Source organism: Melospiza melodia, chromosome 1, assembly GCF_035770615.1.
Source record: "Melospiza melodia melodia isolate bMelMel2 chromosome 1, bMelMel2.pri, whole genome shotgun sequence".
Taxonomy (NCBI): Eukaryota; Metazoa; Chordata; class Aves; order Passeriformes; family Passerellidae; genus Melospiza; species Melospiza melodia.
The window spans coordinates 124,198,670-124,222,222 of NC_086194.1; the positions used below are offsets into that span (position 1 = coordinate 124,198,670).

At 39.6% G+C, this 23,553-nt stretch overlaps 1 protein-coding gene across 9 annotated transcripts in view; it reads left to right on the top strand.

Annotated features, from left to right (window-relative positions):
* The first annotated feature begins 1,048 nt into the window (after window positions 1-1,048).
* Window positions 1,049-23,553, top strand: part of DLGAP1 (DLG associated protein 1) — a 403,108-nt gene continuing 380,603 nt past the window's right edge. For 7 of the 9 annotated variants that reach the window (XM_063166779.1, XM_063166794.1, XM_063166786.1 and 4 more), the window contains exon 1: window positions 1,153-1,531. The gene's annotated coding sequence lies outside the window, so the exon portion shown is untranslated. Of the gene's footprint in view, window positions 1,532-23,553 lie in introns of all 9 variants that reach the window. The other 2 variants (XM_063166836.1, XM_063166826.1) reach the window with 2 other exon arrangements.

Consider the following 23,553-nt stretch of genomic DNA (forward strand, 5'->3'; position numbering starts at 1 on the left):
CCTGTCAATACAAACTACACTTGTAATTAAAAATGTCAATAACACTTCATCCTTTCCTCCTTTTATTACCTCTGAGATGTTACCTCTGCCTTGTCCATTACAAACAATAACAAAAAAGTATAAACAGCAAACCTGATATCCCCACCATGTTTTTATCATGCTTATCATGCTTGTCATGCAACAAACCTTTTTCTATTGCTAATATTATCTTCCAGTCCATATGCGTTACTTTTTTGGTACAAAAAATAAAACATCAAGTACATTTCTCACTAACTTTTTCTGGTTTGAGGCTTAAAGAAATCACATCATGAAACCTGGTGCTATGACTCACTAGTAAATTTAGGACAATAAGAATAATATGAGCATTCTGTTAGTTCATATTCTATTCTAGCTATTTTGTAACTTGTATGTCAAAATCTCATTTATATGCATATATGCCACTCTACAGCCAAATGATGGATTCAGTATTTACTATTTAGCAAATAAGTGATTTGAACCACTGTTCAAACACCTTTTAGAAAGCCACGCACCGTGGCTGAAATTTAAGTGCCTGTGACTGGACATGAAAGGACCAGGGTACCTGCACCGTGGCCCGGATAAGCACAGCCTATTTCACTTTCTGTACCCGCTACGACGAACATTTATAGCTGCACCTGGGGCTCTCACAGACGCCCAGCTCGCACCTGCAGCCCCCCTGACCCACAGCGGTGCCGCCCCACGCAAGGACACCGAGCTTTGTGGGGTCCGTCTGTCCCGTCCCCACCTCCGCCGCCAGCAGCACCCCCGGGAAACGCCGCGGCCCCGCTGCCACTGCCCCCGCCCTTCCCGGCTCGGCCGGGACCCCTGGCAGGCGCCGCACGCCGGTCCCACGCGGGGCATCCCCGCTGCCCAGGAGATGCCGCCGGGAGGCTTTTTTGGGGCAGAAACGTGGAGGGCTTTTTCAGCCGCTTCCCGAGGGGCTCGGGTAACCCGGCTTCAACGGAGTCCCCTGGGACGGAGGCCCTGAGGGTCTTTCCCGAAGGCATGTCCTTGGGAGCGGGCGGGAAGGGCGGCTGGGCGTGCGGGGCTGACGCGGAGGGGCAGCCCGGCCGCCGCCGTAGTAAGAGAGCTGCTCCTCCGGTGGTTGGGCTGGGGAGCGCTGGGCTCCTCCTCCTCGTCCCCCCCAGCAGTGCACAGCCAGGCGTGTGACTGACGAGTCTCCCCCCGTCTATCTTTTCCTTTTTTTTCCTTTTTTTTTTTTTTTTTTTTTTTTTTTTTTTTTTTTTTTTTGCCATGGGTACACACACCGAGACACGCACATGACAGCACTTGGGTGCCAGCGCCGGTGCATCGCCAGGAGGGCTGTGCTTCACTCCGGGCACGCACACACGCATGCTGCTGCTGCTTCTGCTGCTGCTGCTACTGGAAGTCTTTCTACACGGGGATTAGCAGCCGCCTCTTCGCTCTCTGTATTTCCCTGTCTCTTTCTTCTCCCTTCCCTTCCTCCTTCTCTCCCGCAAACGCCTGACTGACGGACGGCGGGCAGGAAAAGGTAAATGCGGGCGTGCTGTTTGCTGACGGTACGGAGGGTGATGGTGTTCGCGGCGTGCTGCGCGGTCCGCCCTCGGCTCGCCGGGCAGCCTGCCTGCCTCGCCTGCCCTCCCGCCGCGCCGGCGGCTGCCGCGGCCGCCGCTCCCCGGCTCTCCGCGGCTCGGGGGATCGGCTTTTGCCGCGAGAGGTTTGGCTCACCCAGCCCCCGCTCCCGTCTCTTCCCCCGGGCTGCGAGGTGGAGAGGTTCCCCGCTATTGTGCTGCTCGCACTTGGCGCCGCGGGTGCGAGCGGGCGGGAGCGCTTAGCCAGGGTTTCGCGGGAGGAGACTGGCTATTAATTGCCGTCTGCTCCGAAGAGGAGAGCGCTTCCCCTGGCACGGAACCTGGGCATTATTTATTAATCGGGGCAACGGGAGGGTGGCAACGGGAGGACTCGCCGTCGTCCCCGTGTCGTGTACCCCCTCCCCGTTTGCTGCATCATTCAAATGAGTGGTTCTTCGGTGGCCTTGCGTTGCGGGGCACTATCCCCCATCCACGGGGATTCTGCCAGCCGCCGTGGACTGCCGTTCTCCTCTGCCCGGGGGAGCGCCCCCTTCCCCGGCGAGCCTGCGGGCGAGCGGTGCGGGGGCATCGGCCGCGCCGGCTCCTGCCCCGCCGACCCCGCAGCCCCGTGAATAGTTGTCGGCACTTGCTCGGGCCGAGTTTGTCCCGCGTCCCTCCCGGGCAGGACAAGGACAGCGGGGTCGATATTTGCCTCCCCCCTCGGCGGAGCCCGCGTGGTGCGGGGATCCCGTGGAAGCGAGAGGTCCGGCGCAGCGCCGCCGAGGGGACCGCGTCCCGCCAGACTCGCACGGACCCCGATCCAGACTTCCATCCCCCGAGGAGCGGGTGCCTGGGAGCGCGCTGCAAGCCGGCAGGGGACAGGCGGGAGGCGGTGCTGCGGAGCCTGCCCTGCCGGGGCGCTCGGGCAGCGGAGCTCCCCCGCCGCCGCGGGCAGAGGGCGGCCGGGCAGGGCAGGGCAGCCCCTCCGCGGGCCGGCCCCGGCTCAGGTGTGCGCATTCAGCGGCTCAGAGCTCCGGGGATCGCCTGGGCAGCCCCCGGGGCGGAGGTTAAAGCGCCTCCGGCAAGGGCAGGCCTCGCTCCGCCGTGCCGGTGCCCGTCGCCTCCCGGGGCTCCCCGGGCAGCGGCACCGCCGCCGCCGCTCCCCGCTCACGGGTGCTGGGGCAGAGTGGTCCCGGCCGCCGCCGTGCCCCTGTTCCTCCTCAGCCGGGAAGCGAGGCATTTAGCGGGGTCTGTTATGTAATTACGGCGCTTTTTTTTTCCCCCCTTTCTTCTTGTTGTTACTAAACCCGGCTCAGGATGCCGGCAAGGAGGCGGCTACACTGTGGTTGTTTCTGAAGGAAGCTTATACTTTTATTTGATCTCGGAGAAAAAAAGAAAATGTAGTAATATTTAAGCGCTTTGGTTTCACACATGATTGATTTTCGATTAATCACATCTCCTTATGTTGTTTTCTATACCTGTCAGTGGTACCTAAGCATGCAGTTGAAGACAGAAACCAAAAAAAAAAAAAAAAACAAAGAAAAGAGAGAATAGTAAGAGATGCAAAGCCGTGAGAACTGTAGTGGACTGCATACAAAGTTGGATATTAAAAAAAAAAAAGTAGTTCTTTAACTTACAGCCTACTTACAAGTGAAAGCTAGGTGTGTTTACAGGCATGGTGTATACTCAGCTTGTACTGGATTGTATTTCAGTGTTAATGCAGCTTTAAAAAGGCAACGCTAATTTCTCCTCCTGTGTGGATCCAGTGTAGATGCTTAAGGTATTTCCCCGCCCTGAAAAGTCATTGTGAGTTTGAACATTGTTCACTGATCCAAGAGATCCAGAAATCTATAGGGTGCATATTGAAAGATAAATAGGTTATATATTTGCAGATCAAATTACTGCTGATAGTAATGATTACATGAGAATTGGGAATAGTTAATGGCAACAACACAATTCCTTGTTTTCTTCTGTCACAACTTATTTGTCTGTCTGATACTGCATATTTCAGATAACTATTATTTAGGTTACTAAATTATGTATGTCGATTAGGTAACTCTTTAAATTAATATGCAACAATTAAAACACATTGGAGCAAAATATTCTGTTTATTAGAGAGTTTACCAAGTACTTTAAAGGGCATAGTAGTGTTTCATTATATATATATATATCCTTCTGATTTAAAGTTTTCTTGTACTTCACCATAACTTTATATAGTTTAATTCAAGGCTTATTCTGTCTGTCTCTTGTGGGATTAGCTCTTGGAAGCATATCAATCTAATCTGTGTGTGTTAAGCCTTGCAATGTTTTTTTTTCTGTAAAGGTGGTGCATCTCAGTGCAGCTTTGGCTAGTGATGTTTCCCCCTGAAAATACAAAAAGAACTGCATAAATAATTAATGAGATAGTGTAGTAAATGAAGGTAATCCCACACCGAGGAAGAATCCATGGAATTTTTTCATTGTCATTTTCACCCTGATCTCATACCATACCGTAATTAAAATCTTCACCCAAATTGTAAGAGACAGATGCAATGCCCTGAGACTGGCATTGCTGTTTTAAGCAGATGAGATTTCAAGGTACTTTAAAGTGAAATAGTTTATTCAGCCCTTAATCTCAGTAACCAAACTTAATTTTGACTGCCTCAGTTGTATTATCTCTCAAGATTTAAGAAAGCTATTTTTGTCAGGGGCAAGTAATTAATACTTGTTCTCCTCTTATGCCAAATTTTGCACTTGTGCATAAAGCTCATCCAAAGAAACCTGAAAAGTGGATCTCCATGGTAACGAGAGAGAGATTGAGAGCAAGAGAGAAAGGATTTTCTCCCTCACCATAGGTCAAGACCAGACGCCTACCCATTCCTTAACTTGTAGCAGCCTTCATTGGCGCCTTCCCCTCTGTGCTTATTTTGCCTCCTGGGGTGTGCTTTTAGTGGTGCCTCATGCTTCCAGAGTGAGGATGATGCTACGCTGGATGAGCGCAGCTTCTGTGTTTCTCCCTGCCCTAATCCTCCCTTCTGCTTGCATTGTATTTGCTTGCTGCCTATTGCTACCTATGTGATTTTACTGTGGGATTTTGTTTTCCCCATCAGATTTTCGTTTTGAAGACCTGTCTTGTCTCTAAATCTGTGTAATAGCTGACCAAACCTTACTCGTTAGTTCTCTTCAGATGAAAGTGTGTTCAGCTCCTTTCCCCCTATTATTTGTCTGTGCTGGTTTTGGAGTTTTATTGTTTCATAGCAGTAAAAGCTGTCTACTTCTTCTCACCTGGGAGCAGGGCTGAGTTTAATTTTTTTCAGTCAGCATGTGAGATGTGATACCAGAATTACTGTTTAGAGATGTTCAGCATAGAAAGCCTTTATCTTTATTTTTCCCTAACTCTGTCATTACAGAGCAGCAATGTGGAACAATTCTTTCTGGAGCAGTCGCTGGGGGGCTTTTTTCCCCTTTGTCGTCTTTGAAGAACTGTCTACCCAGACTGTCTCTTTCGAAGTTGAGATGAAGTGAACACATTTCATTGTAGATCATCCTGTAGCCAGATACATACAACTTTCACCGAGGAATGTAACATGTTTTCTATTTCCATTCTCCTTTCTGTACTCAGTTTTCATAGCTACGATCTCATGAGAGGATACCAAATGGCTCCCTTAGGCTGCTGGTGCACCAGGTCTCTGGGCATATTTCCAGCTCTTTTGCTTTTCCCTGTGACATGTCTTGGGATAATTTGAAAACATCTGCTAAAGCAACTATCGTAATATAAGACAGCAGTCATCATTTGTCACTGAGCAATATGTCATTTGTGGCTCTCTAATTGGAAGACAGATGCTGATGCTGACTTTGGCCTTCTTAAATTGTCTAGTTGGCAGATTGTCTGTAGAAACACTTTGCAGTGCTTTGAAATCACACAGTGTATTTCTACTTTTCTGTATCTCTGTGTTTCTTAAAGAATTGACTGTGCCATTTGAAAATCTGGAAATCTGCTCAAGAAACTATAGTCATAGCAGCTAGTACATTCATAATCTGGCTTTCCAAGTAAATTTGACTTAATGCATCCCTCCAGTGTCTTCTGGCTAGGTGAAAGCCATTTTTAAATGGTTGCCTGAGTAGCTTTTTCTTTGCCTTTGTCTATGAGCAGTTTCTGATTTCTTGCTTCCGGATGACCTGTCCCTGTATTGGTGGCATTTCAATGAATTTCACTCATTCCAGTTGTTTCCCTCTTTTTGAAAATTTAGCTTCACCTTTAACTAACTAAGGAGTTAGTTCATCTTCTGATTTCTTATGCTAAAGAAACTAGGGATCTGAGAATTGAAGTTCTATCTCTGTGAAGGAAATGTCCACTTCTAGATGCCTAGATCCAGGCGTTGAATCTCTCTTGCCATGGTTCAGGTGACTGAAGCAGGTGACAAGACCATGTGCCATCAGCTCATAAGTCAGATCATAATACAGATCTCAGTAGTTACAGATGGTGTCTTATACCTAGAAGGTGCTTTTTTAAGCTTTGTGGGTAAATTTGGAAGGTAGGTTGCAGTAGCTTGAGTTTACTTGCAACGTCTTACCAGTTTCACCATCTTAATATCCTGATGTGTTGACTCTGCTGGATCAAGTCAAGGATTTCTTGCTTATTTTTTTTTCTGTTGTGGAAAAAGGAAATAAGAGGGTGAGGATCCCCAAAAACTTTGGCCATCTGTTGTGCTTGAAAGCACAATTGTTCTGGGTGTACATCCTTGCTGAAGGTATTCCAAGGAATGTGCTAATAGGATGGTAGCTGAGTTACTTTTTCAAAAGAGGGGAGTTTTTTTTCAGCCAGCTTCCTGACTGTGACTTCAGTTGCTAATTCTGTGCTTGTTCACACTTTCTTCCCATGTGTCTGTTTAGTTTTGCAGGTGGAGCAGGGTAATGTATCTGACTGGAGGTCAGTAACAACAAGAGACAATGACTGGCAGTTTTCGTCATTAATTTTTAACCTAAATTGTTTTGACAATGTTTGCAATACTTAGTTTATATGAAATAACAATTAATTCTCCTAATTCTACCTCCTTCATTCCTTCCTTGATGATTTTTTTCTCTTTTAATCCTACTTTGCCATCTCACTGCCACTGAAGAGTTCCATTGGGATATTCTTCAATATTATTTTAAAAATTGTATATAAATTTGGTGATAAGCACTTATCTGCAAGTAATAATCTGTCAGAAGGAACAGTGAAAGTCTACACTGAGAATTGCTATCTCGCTACTGCTCTCTGTGTTTCTTTTGTCTTGTCATCAGGGAAAAAAAAAAAAAAGAAAAAGGAAGAAAACAATTAAAGAAGGGTGGATATGAAATCAAGGTGTCTGCTTTGTGGTAGTGGTCTCAACAGTATCTTTTCATTTATGAGGAGGTCAACAGACAGGGTGCAGTTGCCTTTGTCCAACCAGAAGTATTGAGAGTCAGCATGCTACATGGGTGCAAGATGTCCCTCAAATGTGCAAAGTGTGTGAGAATCTCTGTCTTCTTTTCACCCCGCAGCAGGAGGAATTTTGGAGTTCCTGCAGCATGCCATTCACACAGGGTGCCCTTCACTTCATGCTTCATAGAGGATTGCAGCTTCTGGTTCTGTGGTGCTGGAACTGCATTGGTGCAAGTGTTTCACTAGAGATGCTTCAGAGATCCTTTGCTCTCATCAGTCTGTCTTCTGGCTAGCTATGGGTTGGGCATAATGCTCAGGGCATGGTTTGGTTCTTTAAAGGTGTCACCTGTTGTTCTGGTGTTGCATCTGGTTGACCTCCATAATGTTGTAGGCTTTTGCTTATCTCTCTCTCTTTTTTTTTTGTGGTTTTTTTTTTTTTTTTTTTTTTTTTTTTGCTTGTGAATGTATGTTAGAACATCACTGTTATCAGATCCCTTTTTCTAAGAACCTACCATAGGACTGGATCTGAGCAACCTGATCCACTGAGAAATGTGCATTCCCAAGATGGGGACTGGAATTAATGATCTTTAAGGTTCCTTCCAACCCAAACCATTGTGCGGTTCTGTGATATTCCTCACTGTTCCTTCTGACAGATTATTACTTGCAGATAAGTGCTTATCACCAAATTTATATACAATTTTTAAAATAATATTGAAGAATATCCCAATGGAACTCTTCAGTGGCAGTGAGATGGCAAAGTAGGATTAAAAGAGAAAAAAATCATCAAGGAAGGAATGAAGGAGGTAGAATTAGGAGAATTAATTGTTATTTCATATAAACTAAGTATTGCAAACATTGTCAAAACAATTTAGGTTAAAAATTAATGACGATTCTGCAATTTCATTCATGGAAAAACTGTACAATCATAAAATGTAATTTTTGAGAAGATGATTAAAATTTTTTTCTGAGGAAAATATCCCAAATATTCAGATGGGATCTGTCCTTTTGTAACAGCAACAAAGGAGGGCTAGTGATTATTAGATTACTGATACTTTGAATAATATCATATGTATATCATTATATGAAATCAAATACTCTAGAAGAAAAAATGCAGTGTCTGTTTAGGAAGCACTGTAAATTTTAGTGAAAAGGGTGGATTTCTTAAAAATTATGATATGGATATCTACATGATAAAATAAACTTAAGTGGAATTATAAACTGGAGATGAAACCTTTTTCTCACACATTTGGATCTCAGTCTTCCTTGAAAAAGAACCAATGCAGGTTTCTTTTCTTAGCAACAACAACAACCAAAAAAAGATAAGCAAAAGAAACAACTACTGACATTGCACTAGGAGAGACTATTGAATGCTGTTCAAACAAACTGGCTGTCCTGTTAGAACAAAAAAAAAATTAATTCCTGAAATACTATAAATACTTGTATAAAAATTATGGTTGCATCTTTTCCTCTGTTTTGTTTTTGGGTTTTTTGGGCCACGACAACTACTTCAAATATGACATTCTTTGTAGAACTGTTTCAATTTCTGTGTAACGTCCTTTACTGAGTTGCAGTGGCATGGTAGTTGACAAGCATTCACTTCTCCTTGGATAGAAATGTTATTTGGAGTTTCTGCGTGTAACCTGCAAATCTCTGTGGTGTTTCTTTTCATACTGTGGTGGTGTGTGGGCTGACTTCCATAATTATTTGTGTGTTGTTCTATATCTCTCAAATGTCCCTACTGAGGATCTTCATGCTGTGTTTTGCAGGCAGGATTATACAGCAGAATTATATATGAACAAAAGCTAAATACGAGGACGTTCTGCAGGATTCAAGTACTTTGGTCATTTACAAAGCAAAGTAGTGTGTGAGGTACTTCTAAATCAGTGCAGTGTGGTGTAAAAAAATTAATGTGTTATGTTAAATTTCTTTCCAGAGGTTGTTTTTGACAGAATCAAGGCAAAATATGAGAGTATACTGAAGTTCTTGACCTGATCCTTTGCTCTTTATGCTCACTGGCATTTTGAGCATGAACTGCAGGAGCAGGTTGCCTGCCCTCTATGAGATGTTAAATGTTCGGCACCAGTTGGTCAGGCCCATATTGGAGGGGTTTTTTTAATGTGAAAAAATGCTGAAATGCAGCAGCAACACTTGTGTGTGTTAGATTTGTAGAGCCCTTCTGAAGACACAAATATTTGTGAAGAGATTACTCAAGGGTCACAGCATTTCCACAGGACCTGGGAGAAATTAATTACACTGTGTTTCTTTATTCTAAATTGTTCCTCTATGACAACACACAGCGAAGCATGGTGAGAGAAAGAGGAAGGTTTATCTCTGCTCATTTCAGTTTATTTTGGAACCAAAAAGAAATTTTGCATACAATGAGAGGAAAAATTTCCAGTGATCAATTTTTTCTAGCATACTTTGCACATTTGTAGATACTCTTAACTTGTTTTTACTGTTTAACTTTTTTTGTAATTTTCTTTGAGCTGCTGTAGGATCAAAAGTAGCGGGTCCATTTTCCCAAGGACTTGCAGTCTTTCTAAGAATAGAGCAACTAATATATAGGAAAGTCTACAAATATAAATTTTATTTGTTTAAAAGCTTCAATATTTTTATTTTGTAATGGTGTCATGGTAAAGTTTATTTTCATATTTAAAATACTACATAATTCAGAACAAATGCTGCCAGTGATCTGTGCACAGTTCCCAGGGATCTCTGTGCAGTGTTTCCCTGATGAAAGAAAAAATGCTTTAACCTGAGGATACTGCAGAAAAACCCAGTATTTTATTTCATTGCAAATGGGATACTGATGAATAAATTGTATGTGGATCTTTTTTTTCTTGGTTTAACTGTGATTCTTGTATGTTTGTTTTTATTCAGAGCTGGCATCATTGATTATTTGTGGTATAATTAATTAATTAATGGGTTTTCCAGATCTAGTTTAGCCTTTCTGGCTTTGTTAGCATACAGAGTCCTTGCAGCTGATTTATGCATGGGTTTGAACAGATGCTGATTGAGGCAGTGTCCTGGTTTTGAGCAGTTTGGTTTGTGGGTTTTTTTACTGTTTTGTATTAAAATATGAACATCGCGTTGAGTTGGGTTTTATGTGCACATGAGAGCCTTGTGTTACTGTAGAACATAAATTATTTCAGTTTTATCTGATGATTTTGCCTTAACGTTTAGTCTAACCATAAACTGCTCTGAATTCCTCTTTCCTGCCATATCCAGCTCGTGGCAGCTACTGCCCACGTTAGCAATATGCTTGATAAATGTGGAGTACCTCTTCAGGCTCACATATGCTTTGAATTTAGGTTTAAGTCAGGATTGATTTTTTGATGGGGATTTTTTTTTCCTCAACCACAGGGATAACACAAGTGAGCGAGTTCCCTGTAAACTCCCTTGCTCTTGATGTTGATCTCTCCTTGCTCTTTGGTTTTGTAGGGGAGGCTGAAGAGAAGCTGAGATTAGCTGTTCAGGCACATGGGACACTTTAAAGAGGTTCTGTTGCCTTTCTGGTGGGAGCAATGAGAACTTCAAGGAGGAAGGGGGAATTCTGTTCTCGAAGGTGTTGAAGGCAGTAAGTGCACTCCTCACTCACAACTCAGGGCTGAAGAGGCCACTTCAGCTATTGTCATCAGTTGGCCTGCAGAACAGGAATTTTTAGACCTGGTGGGTTAAGCCAGCAGTGGTGCACAAAGCCCAGGTCAGCCAGATCCGTGGTGGTGCTCACTTGGCTGCACACAGGGCAGACCCTGCTGTCACAAGTCTGCTTCTCAGGAGCAGTCCCTCAGTGGGTGTGTTTTTAGGCACATAGACATAATGTCTATCATTTCTGCACAGTCATGGTGACTGGACAGAGTTTTGGGGGCACCAGTGTCACAGTTACGCTGCACTCATATTTTTAATTATAGTAAGCACCCTGTATTCTTGGTGAAGGAAATAGCATTGATGCAGGCAGATGCGTGCCTTCCACATAGGGTATGTAGCCAATATGTTGTTTAGTATACCATGTTATATGGCTGAATAAATAAATAAATACAAGATGCCTATAATAGATCTGAATTGCAAACTCTAATATGATAATGCTTTTCTCGCCACTAGCAGAGCTCAGTAATTTATTACTACAATTTGGTGTCGTGGATATGATTCATTCTATTTTAGTGGATGCAAATAAATTGCTTTACATTTGTGTAGTAATTTATTACTCAAAGCTGAATGCATGCTTTGTGTGATACTGACATTCTTGAAAAAATTACATTTATTTTGTTTGTGTGTATTTTAGGGGGAAAAAAATAATTTTTTCAGCATACACTATTTAACAATCATCGTATTTAATTCAGCAGTCAAGAGGACAAGAACAGTTCTTGATCCAGTTGAAATTCAATGACAAATTATGCTGGAGCCAAACGGAGTCCTCCCAACCTCTGATACTAAACCTGTATGTAACCCAAATATTCCATCACTTTCCAGTTTGTTCATCTGTAATATGATTTTTTTATTAAGCTAAGCTGCCTGCTGTGTGTTTTGTGTTGGAAAACACAGTATTAGAAAGAAAATGTTTAAATACATTGATCAGTATGTGTGCTGCACATCTTATCTGTTTAAAATAGATGAATAATGAAAAAAAATTCATTTTGCTTCCCCTTTGAATTTGCAGCTTAGTCATGGATTGTTGCCCACAATTTTATGGAACCTAATCATGTAGTCATTTTTTAATAGATTCCATTATTATCATTACAATATACCACCTAAAGTAAATAAATTAATTCAATGGAGTCTCTCTAGAGCTAAGTTTGTGTGTGTGCTGGAAAATTAAGTGTGGCAAATGTAGTATTAATGGTTATTTTGTAAGCATTTTCTTAGAGTTTGCATGGACATATTTTAAGAAATAGGATTAATTTTTTGTATTTATTGCTAGGTCAAATACTTTTTGAAAGTAGGATGAAATTAATCATATTTCATCTAACAACTACTTTTAACTAATTCTGCTTGTGCTGCTAAAAGTGTAATTAAACAAAATATATACTGAACAAAAAAGATTGGGGAAAAAAACACCTCAAACTCTGTATTTTATCTAAATAGACCAGATGACCGGATCTTATTCCTCTTTATACACCAACTGGATAGCATCAATAGAAAACAGAAATTTATTTGCAGTAGAGTTTATTTCAGTAGAAGCAAAGTGCAGAGAACTGGGTTTGTGACCGGTGTGTTTACAGGGAGGTAAGTGGGATGAAAGCGGGAATGGATTTGACTTAATGCTAGACTCAAGTAGGTGGAAATGTGAGTAACATAAACCCAAATGAAAACCTGTTTTTCTTATGTAATTTCTTTTTTTCACCATCTGCTATTTAGAGATTTTTAAAATTTGCCTCACCCTGGACTGTTTGGGTTTTGGGGGTTTTTTGAGGAAGAGAGAGTAGGAGTTATGTATCTGGATAATGGAACATCTAGCAACTGTAGGGAAAAAAACCCAGACAAACAAAAAACCCCAAAACAAGCCAACAGAAAACTCAAGGTCTTCACTTAACCATAGTTTCCTTAGCTAACTGAGGAATGAATTTGAATTTTAGGACCCTAAGGTTTAGTACATAGCTCATGAAGCCTCAGAATAGTCCATGAGTAAAGCAGGAGCAGAATGTGTGTATGAAATGTCTTAATGCATATCACAACTGGCAAATCATTTGTGGAGGTCAGAACACAGTAATACGTGGGAAATGTTCTCTGTCTCCTCCTCAGTGACCTATACAATATTGCCATTCCTGTTGCAGTAATAACATTGTCATTATTTATTTGGCAATAATGAGTCTGAGTTTAGCAAGGAGGAATGAGTTCATAAGAAAATTGTTTTACGTAACAGAAAATAACATCACACTGAAGTAGTACAGTTAATTTCAGAGTTTTCCTTGTACGCTTCGTTGCAAGTGAACACATAATTTGAAATAATTTTATACAATGATGATGATGTATAACCAAGGACAAAGATTAAACAATTTAAGATTATGCTTTTATATTTGCAAATATTTACACTTTTATTTATAATATCAGTTCCAAATGCATTTGCTGTTTCAGATATGATAAATAGACTTCCTACTTTCAGACCATGTCTGGTAATATGAGTGAAAATATCACAGTAATTTGGAACTGCAATATTGGAAAAAAGCTACAGTCCTAACAAAATTGTAACATGCTGCATATTCCCTAAATAATTACGTAGTAGATGAAGTCAAGACAGATTAAAATAGGTCTGTAGTTCTAAATTATAATTAATTCTCCTTTGTATTTGGCCAACAGTCTGAATTTCAATTTATAATAACCTTTCCAACTATTCTGTAAGGTCAAACATTATTGCAAGCTTTTTCTGGCAGAGTGATATCTTTTGTGCCAGTCACAGTTCAAGGATCTTGTGGACAGAGCTCTTAGATATAGGGTTTAGTTTTAGGTAGTCCTGCAGGCAACTGGTCTTGATGATCTTTATCGGTCCCTTCCAGCTTGAGATATTCTATGATCTTAGATTGGGCAAAATCAGAACACACTTTGGAATGAAAAGCAGACTTCAACAGTTTCAGATTTCAACACCTTCCAGCAGGGTGTGCAAAGAGAACCCTGTCCGTAATCCAGCATAGCCGGGTGAAGCCTCTAATGTATAGACATATAATTTTTATTGTTAAAAGCATCTCATGATTGAGCACCTCTAGAATAATCCATAGAAGCCTGATCTGCTGCTCACTGAAGCCTGTGGCTCACACTGTGATTGTAATGTCTATAATTTCCTTAAGCAGGTGCTGGATTGTGTCAATACATGAGCACAAAGATCACATCTCTTTTTTTTTTTTAAATTTGAGACCTGCTGGGATATTGTCACTTCAGAATGTTATCTCCCAAATGCTTTGCTTTTCCACATGAATCATTTGAAAGGCAGACTTTATACTGCTACTTGGTCTCCTTTCTATGTGGTTAATATTTGTAGGGGCTTAGACATTGTATGTGCACAAAAATGACACTTTTGAAGAGACAAAAAAGACTATACAAGTTCAAAAGTGTGAAAATGCATGGATAACTGAAATCCTACTTTAGGCTTGACTTTTTACATTGTAGACAGGTATTCCAGGTTTCTTTCAAAGAAAAACTTAATCCCCACTTGGTAAACCTGCACATAGCCTAGGTTTTATATCTGTCTCATGTTAGATATATGTGTAGTACTTAACAGAGGTTGAAGGAGTGCATGAGATCATCTAAGCTGACTTGAATTTTACATTCAGAGGATGGAAACTGGCAGTTAAGCTAAATATTGGAAGATAAAGACATTATTTCTCCCACTAAAGATTCGTAGTCGTCAAGACTGTCAAATTCATTTGTATGTCAATTCCAGTTTCAGAGGTGAAAAGTCAGGCTGCTTTTCAAGACAAGTTTTTCTAATTAGAGTAATGAATGTTTGATTAATATTCCATTAGTAATATATGATAATTATACCATGATGGGCTGTCACTTTAAGTACGTACAGGGTAAGATCACGGATGCATTTTTATGTTGTTATGCCTTTGTCAGCTTTAGTTCCCATCAACAGTCAGCTTTATGCAGATGCTCACTGAAATATTTCAGAAATACATTTTGTCCTTAAGCCTGTTAAATGATGCTACACGTCTGCTTTGTGGGTCAATGCCTATCTCTTGCTTTGTTTAACATTTCGTCAGGGCTCTACGCTTTGACATTCACTGATTGAGCTTGCAGAGAGAAACTTCAATATTCAGGAAATGTAGTGTGTGAGGAAAATCCTGATTACTAACTGTGAATAAATCCAAATCAGGAAATAACAGCAACTTCATAGAACTATGGTGGAAAATCTTTGGAATGCTGGAGGTTCAAAACATTTCCCTTCAGTAACAGGTTTTGTAGAGATGCATGCAATTAATACTCAGAACCCCTGAGTTAATATCGCCTGTCTCCCTAAGGGTGACGGTGACATTCAAGGTAGCTCTGAGGATGAGAGCTTACAGTGCTTCCCAGTGAGCCTCATGGTCTTCTTCACCTTTTATAGCAGCTCTGGCACTCATTGCTGACTGTGGGCATCCTGGTATATGAGGCATATTAAGAGGGAATGGGGGAAAAAGAACTGGATGTGATGCTACAAATGGCCTGGTAGAATGCTGGAGCAGCAGACAGGGACTGTCTGGGTGCACATCTGACCCAACTCTGCTTTTTTTCTCCTTGCATTGTTTTCCATTCAGCCCAGATCAGAAGACTATTTTCTTTGTATTGCAACCTTTACATTTGGCTGAAGCTTTCTTTCACAGTTGAAGAAAGGAAACCTAATTGATGCTGGCATACATGTTTATATGGGCCATGTGTTAATTACCTAGGGTTGCAAATGAGCAGAGACATTCTCCAGTTGTGTGTGTGCATGCTGTAGTGTATATAGGAACAATTGCAGTGTTTGAATATTTCATTCATTCTGCACTGAATTAATTTTTTTTTCACACTTTTCATCTTGTAACATTTTTATGATATTAAGAAATGTATTTTCTAAGCTGAACTACTTTTTTTTTTTTTTTTAATAGCATCATGTAGGGATACGAGATCACCAGAAGTGAAGAGCTATAGTGCAATGAGGTCTGACTCTTGGAATAGTAAAGGAATGAGTTACTGTGGAGGACTGTCGCCCTTTTTGTGTCCAGCTGCAAATCTGTGAGAAGAGCTTTGCAATTAGCTTTTGTAAATACTAGCTGACAGCAGAGGAGGGTTTGAGACTTTGGTTTCCTGGGCTCCATTCCAAGTTCTGGAATGAAATACACTTCAGTGACTGCATATCTCCCTGCCCCTGTCTCATCTGTCTCCCTTAGCCTGACTGCTTTGTCTCCTCATCTTGACTCATGTTAGTTCTGTGGGCACCATGATTCTTACCGCCCTTTTTCTGCATTATGGTGAATGCTACCTTCTGTCATGCTTTCCATAAAGCATGGATGGAGGATAGAAGGCACTGGAAACAGTACATTTTAATCTCATTTTTAGCACTCATGCAGTTTTTCCCCACTGGACAGCAATAAGCAATGACAAAGTCTCTTACTCATCTGCAGATTCAGGTGTGTTTGGTGACTGTTGCAGGGGGAACATGTTCTGTGGGACAGGGGTACAAAGAGGAGATTTATTTCAACTTCTAATGTAACTCCTGTAGGGTGAGATGAAAGAGCAGATTTCTAAGGCCATCTTTTTGTAAGTTTTATCGCTTTTAAGCCAGAATAACCTTGTTGCTCTATTTTTAAAAATGGGAGCGGTAGCTGTTCAGTGAGATATTTTTAAGAATTTAACTTCAACAAAACTTTTTTTTAAAACTCACGTGCTCAGATGTATCTCAGCTAAACTTCTAAAAAAATTTAACAACTCTGGACAGCTCAGGCATTTTCAGTTCATTTGTAACTCAGATCATTCAACATTTTTTATTTCAACAAAATCAGTTAAACTGGATTCAGATCAGTCTATATGTGCAGTAGCTGGGTCTGAAGACATGAAGCCCATTGCCATCTAAGGTGGATTTTTTTTTCATAGGGAAGATTGTTTTACCAGGAATTTCTTGGTGGGATATCGTGGGTGACTCAGGATTGTGCAGAATCTCTCTGCCACTGGTATGGAGCTGCTTTCAAGGGCAGTCTGCAGAGTCTGTAACTTAGCAGTGGATGATGGTAACTACCCATAGGAAACTTGAATCCAGAGGTAGAGCTGAAAAGTGCTTTGATGGACATGGAAGCAGGAGAAACTTGGCCAGGAGGGGCAATTTTGAGTTGTTATTAACAGGAGTTACCAGGACTTGTCAGAAAAAAAAACTTACCATGGCAGTGAGCCGAGAAATTGAGATCCTAATGCAAAAGCAATTAATTAGGATTGTTTGGGGAAAAGATGACATAGCTTTTTGGAAAAGCACTGTTAGGTGGGTGAATGTGACCTTAGAAATAAACTGATGTGCTCAGTTTTATATCCATTAAGTATTCCCAACAACAGACAAGATTTTGCTTTAGAGATGTACAGTGTAGAGATGTGCACTCCTTGATACACCAGCAGAAAGCAGCACAGGGATTTCCACATTATTGGGAGTAAACTGGCCTTGTGACAGGAAGCACTTGTAATTCCAGAGAATGTTCAGTGAATAGATTCACTCTTTACTAAATACTGCTGTTTCTTTGTTGAATTTTATTGGAGAAACTGCAACACTGCCCAAAAGGATGAGGGATCCGCTAAACTGATCCCTTATCCTTTTGGTTGCTGTGATGTATACTGGACTTGGGACTTGAATATGGTGACTATATTAATCAACAGCTGATATAGTCTCCATTTTTTAGTTTTCTGATGCCAAATTATGATCTTTTTGTTTTAATTCCTGCTAAAACACTAGTGTTCTTAAAACAGTGCTATCTTAAGTTGGTGCTGGTAGCATCTCTTCATATATTTCCTTATTTTCCCAGTTAAAAATGTCTTTTTAAATATTTAATTAAATTTCTGTGATTTTGTTGTAGTAAATATATACTTGAAATCTGCTTGAAATGGTTTTAAAGAATTTAAATTCTCCCTTAATCTTTGTTAGTAGTTGAACAGAAGCATTCATTAACTTGATTTGATCAGATCTGTGTTCCTTAGTGCAACGAAATCAAATGTAATCTAACATCAGCTTCTTTATATAGGATGAGTAATGAGATTGTTTTCACCCAAACAGAATGTAATTTTTAAAGAATTATTTTAGCTTTTATTTTCCATTGCAATTCTTTGGACAAAATTTATGTATGTTGCTCACATTTTAGAGGCCTTTTGGTAGAGAGTGCAGTTTATTCAATGGCTAATATTAAACCCACTTTTCTTTCCCATCTGCACCATATAAATGTTATTCTTCTTCAGTATCACCGTATTTCTCAAATTGTATTCACAACTAAGGTACTCTCTTAATGGTGACACCAAACACCCTGTGTAGTTCAGTGTCTTGAGCTAATACTAGTGCTATCTGTAAACTAATATTTTCTGTATTCTCAGCTGAAAAGCTCTGGAACCTTGTCTGTAGTGTGTGGGAAACTGTGCTTAGGGATATTTTTAATGCTTATCCCCTTATTCTGCATTAGTACTGCATCATAGAAGCAATAGCTTGGGGAAGAATACTCCTGCTCAGCTGACAATTCAGGAGGTGTTGCTGTCCCTCAAAGGAAAGATTTAATTATGTCTTTTTCTTTAGGCTTTACTTGGATTTGTGTGCTCTCTGGTGCAGAAGAGGATATGAGTCTTTTTCTCCTGTGGCAGATAACCCATTAAATGTACCTGATACAATTGAAATAGCTGTTCCAAAGAAGAACCAGTTCTTGTCCAGTTAATTGTGGCTTTTTGATGTGTCATTTATTTGAGTGTCTTGTTTCTGACAGCTCAGAGGCTGTCTGTTGTTATTAACTGTGGGTGTGGCACATTGCAACAGAGGGAAGTCAGCATTGCTTGTTTTCCTTGATATTACAATGCTCCATTAATAATCTCATATTTTAACAGTATTATTTGGTTATAAACTGATTTTATAGAGGATTAAACTATGCTCTTGCTGATAATAAATGGATTTTAAGCTTCAGCAAATAATATAAATTTAATGTAATTTGACAGATCCTAGCACGAGTTTCAAACAAACCCAAAACAAGTACCTTTGTGATCATTTTGGTGGTTCCTTTGTGGCGTTGAAACTATTGTTCTTTCATAATCACATCTTGTTAAGGACCATAAACAAGTTAACTCTGTTCATTTTACATCAAAATAAACTTTGAATATTTAATACTCCTGTGTCTTTCATATAGTTACAAAAGACTTTTGCAAAAATACTGGGTGAAAATTCCTGCATGTTAAGCAACTACATGGAAATTATGACCTATTTTTAGGTCATAATTTTTCCTTTTTAGGCAAATGATAAGATGGATAAAATGCATTTGGAACTAGTATAGGAAAATGGTTTATTACAGTAACTGTGTAATGATAAGGCTTGGGGAAGAACTGATATATATGGGAACTTGAATTATTTGTTTAAATTCAATGGATTCCAATTTTTCTTCAATTTGAAATGCTTATGTCTCACAATTGTTCCTGTAGACCTTTTTACAAGAATGCATTAAGAAGGATAGTGACTTGGGTTTGTATCTACTGCATGCAGAATCAAATCAAGAAAAAAGTGGTATTTTTTCCTACAAATGCATGTTATCAAATATTCAACAGGACTGTTCTTGTATAAAGCATTTGACTGTTGGGAACCATTTTTGTGTTGTTGATGTGGTTTGTATCCAGTGACTTTTGGACTTGGTAATGTGGAGTTGTGTTGGAAGCTGTGACCTGGGTTAAAGCCCACCAGAACAGCGTCTCTTATTTTGGGCTACTGTGGCCAGAGGGTCCTGCCCTGGGACCATTGCATTTGGTAGCCAGAAACTCATTAGTTCTTTCCTTTCTCTCACTTAGGGTATGAAGATTTAGGTTTCTTACACTCCTGAGGCATAGTCCTGAAAAGTCTGCTCAGAGCTAGCTAGTTTATCTTGTGAATTAGTGGATGAAGTGTCAGGATGGGAGCTGGTATCACATATGCTGCTCATTTGGGGAAGCAGCCCTGTGCTCAGACTGCATACAGATATACAAATAAGTCATGATTTTAAAATGAGGACAATATTATGCCACTCATAATGCAAATGCAATAAGTAAACTCCATGCCTTTTATCTGATTTTAGTGATCCTCTAAATTCGCTCCTTGTTAGATGACCTGAAATTTTGTTGTGAACAAAGTGAATTATGCAAATTTCGTAACTTCAATTTATGCTGTGAATTTGCATATATAAATATATTTATATATAAATAAAAGTTACAAAACCCACATACAGATAGACAAATTCTGCCTCAATATCTGCAGGCCTCTGTTTGTATATTTTGGGATTATGTTGAGTCACAAAACTAAATTGAGTTTTCATGCAACTTCATGTGTTTCTGTGGTGGTGCTCAAAACTAACATAAGATTTTCGCTTCCCTTCTGTGAGGGGGCAAGAATGGAGGCCAAGTTCTGCTTTCTTTGATATTTTACACATTATCTGTAAATTTTCTCTATTTGCAGTTAATGTTCATGTTATTGCAGTGCCACCTCCAAAGATTGATTGATGTTGTTGACTTCTTGTAGAAAACCAGCTTTGCCCTTTAGTATCCCTGCGCTGTGAAATTAAAAGTGAGTAACAATTCCCAAATCCAACAAATTAGGTCGTAGATTTGTATTTATATAGTCAGACAAAAGACCAATCTATTTATTAATCAATATAGGTGATTAATGTCAGACTGTACTCACTCAACCTTGCCTTCTTGGATTATTTAGGTTAATATTTAGAATATATTCTAGCTTCATAAAAATCTTGCTGACCATGACAAAATACATTGTATAGATATTTTCACATACATACGACATCTTTCAGGGTGGTCATGGGCTCTCCATGGAGGCCAGCAAGGCAACCATCTCATTAATATTTTCTTCTCTCAGGTGTCCTACAAGTAAGAAGTAGAAGAAAAGTTCTGTGCTTCTTTGATTAGTATAAAGCTAGGTCATCACTGATGTTGTTGCATGCTAGGACTTTGAGGTGTGAAACCAAATTTATGTCCCCATGTCACTTCAATAAGAGCCAGACTTGTTACACAAAACCTCACCGAATTTCTGTCTGATTAGGGTTCCAAAAAATTAACCAAGTTCCCCTAAGGTTTTTCTATGATTCATGATATTACAGCTGTATTCCTTAATGAATACAAGGTGACGTCTCCTTTGAGGAACCATTTTTTGGATAAATTCTCCATAAAGCAATAGCCTGCAATTTTCCATAAAGCAATAGTACTCTTGCAAAGACTGTTAGCAGGTTGGCAAAGTTTTGCTTCCTCCCTCATGTAGCAAATTTGGCTCAGTATGCGTTTATGCTACATAAACTACTCCCCAAAGGTTTTTAAGAGCTGCTGTACCAGAAATCTGCACTCCCTTTGGGGTAATAACCACTTATGACTTTGTGCATTAAGGGACATGTGTGTCAGAATGTATTAACCTGAGAAGTTTGTGTTGTCTGAAGAACAAGCCACTTCAATATTTACTTAAAGCAAAAGCAAACCCTGTTGATCAGTAAAATACAGAGGTGGGACAGTGAATGTAAAGTTCCCCCCACCATCACCACTTGTCCCAAAAGTTTAATTTTCTGCAAGTCTCTCTCTGAATGGATATTACAAACAAAAATTTTCGTAAACTGTATTGCAGATTGAGCTCCCAGGATACCCTGAATTTCTCATAGGCAGATTTGGGGCAGCCATTTCGATCTGTTACTGCTATGTTAGAGCTATTGGAAGGACTCATATGAACAGCTAGTAAATTTTACATGAGGTTTGTTAATGAAAACTTAGTGAATAACCCAGGAACTTGAACTTTAATGTGTATATGTGATCAGACTGGATATAGCATGGGCTCAGGCAAACCTATTATTGTCCTCTGAGAAGCTAAACAAGATGAAGTCATGTGCAGGTCTGATCTCATTAGTTAACATTGTTCCTGATCTCAGTGTTGTTGACCTCTGAGGAGGCCTGAAAAAATAGAAGTGAATAGTCATGTCCATTCACAGATTGTGCTTATACTAGCATTTTACTTTCCTGTTAATATTCTTAGTTATTGTTACAAATGGAAAATGGTGTATATTAAAGCAAATGGTCAAACAATTTGTAACATCAACACCTGATGGCTCCTTTGAGAGAGCTACTTTGAGCATGTAATAGGACTTCCTTTGTTTTGTTTTCATGACAGCAAATATTTATTTTGAAGAGAGAAATAGCCAGAATAGTATTCCAGGGTTAGTGTTTTCCAAAGTGTGACATTTCCTACTACATTTTATACTCTCAATATATTAAGTAGTTTGTGACAGACCACAGTAACTTCACTGATGGATTTAGACATGCAGATCTACAAGTTTTTTAAGAAATAAGTGATGAGTTTATTGAATGTATAGGTGAGCTAAAGGAAGAGGAAGTAAAGCAAGAAGAATGCAATTTTCCTTGCCCCAGTGAATTTTTTGTCTTTACATGTCTACCTACAAATGTATCTTACAAGAAAAAAAAAAGATATCAAAAGCATAACCTCCTGTAACAGAATGTCCAAACTTATTTCTTGATTCTTCTTTTCTGCTCATGTTTATTGCTCACCATCTTCTATTTATTTTCTCTTTTTGAATAACGTCAAAATACTATAGAAGCTAATGTTTATGTTTTAAGTTAATGGCCCTCTTTGAGGAAGGTACAGCTTTTGTGTTAGGGCTTTTTTCCCTTTCATTTGCTTGTTTCACAGATCTGTGACATGGTATTCCCTATATTTTCTGACTGTTTTCATAGAAAATTTTTTTACAAGTAGCAAAGATAAAAATATTCGCCTTAAAGCTGTGTTGCTTTACCAATAATTTCTTTTGTACAGAAGGAAGGAATAATAACCAAATTTTTAAGGTGTATGGTCTCCACTTTGTCCCTCTGGCTAATTCTAAATAAGAGATGTATTTACACCCAGTTTCCATATACCAGCTTTACGTGTATCATAATAGCAATAATTAGCATTTTATTCTGGTGCCCTTAAAAATATTAATAGTTTATAGATACACTGCTGCACCATATAAAACCTCTTCAAGGTCTTGGTTTAGTTTGAAAGTACAGGGAAATTTTGAGAAACAATGTAACGTGGAAAAATGAAGTTAGGAGGTCAATTGTGCCCCCCTTATTTAATGTGAACAAACATCTCATGGGATTCTGGAGTGTGCATCTAATTTATTTTTATTTGTAGAGTCCATGTCAATACTTTCAGTTGTCTGAACCATAACATAAATTCTGCTAGATATTACAGCTATAGTCTTTTGCAAGGCTAGATTTTCTTTTTGCCCATAGAAATAATATACAGTCTCTTCATTAAATATACTGGCAGCTCCTAAAATGATTAAATAGTCCTGCCATGGAATTGCAAGAAATTGTAGCATAAATAAAAGAAGCTGTTAGATCAAAATCTTGGGGGAGAAGTGATAAAAGAAACTGTGTTGGTTGTGAAGAGAAACCTACCTGGAAACTCTAGAGGCAGAATTTTGTGTGGATTGAGATCTCTATAGTGTTATGAGGAAAGATAAAACTCTCTCACAGAAATTCAGAGGGAAAGAATATACTGTTATCAGTGTGATAGCCTTAAATGCTTTGCTCTACTGTTGGCAAGTTGTCATTACTAGAAGAATAATTTTATTTTAAAATTAAGTTGTAAAAAACCCTTTGAATTCAGTGTTTTAGATTTAAATAGAAACATAAGTGTATTAACATTATGTTTCAGGTCCTCAGTTTCAAAATAGTGTATTTAGAAGAATTAGGAAAAGCACATAGAGAAGTTGCTGAACAAATAAACTCGGGATTTTTTGAGAGGGAGGGGAACACTATTATCTTTATCATGGAAGAAGCTATCTGAAACTAGTGGCCAAGAAAATAACCCAGTGTTTCCTCATTTAGCTGGACAAAATGGTCATTCTCCAGAAATTATTTAGAATTAGGGATTCTGTCTGTTCCATTCGTTCTAGGCTAATCAAA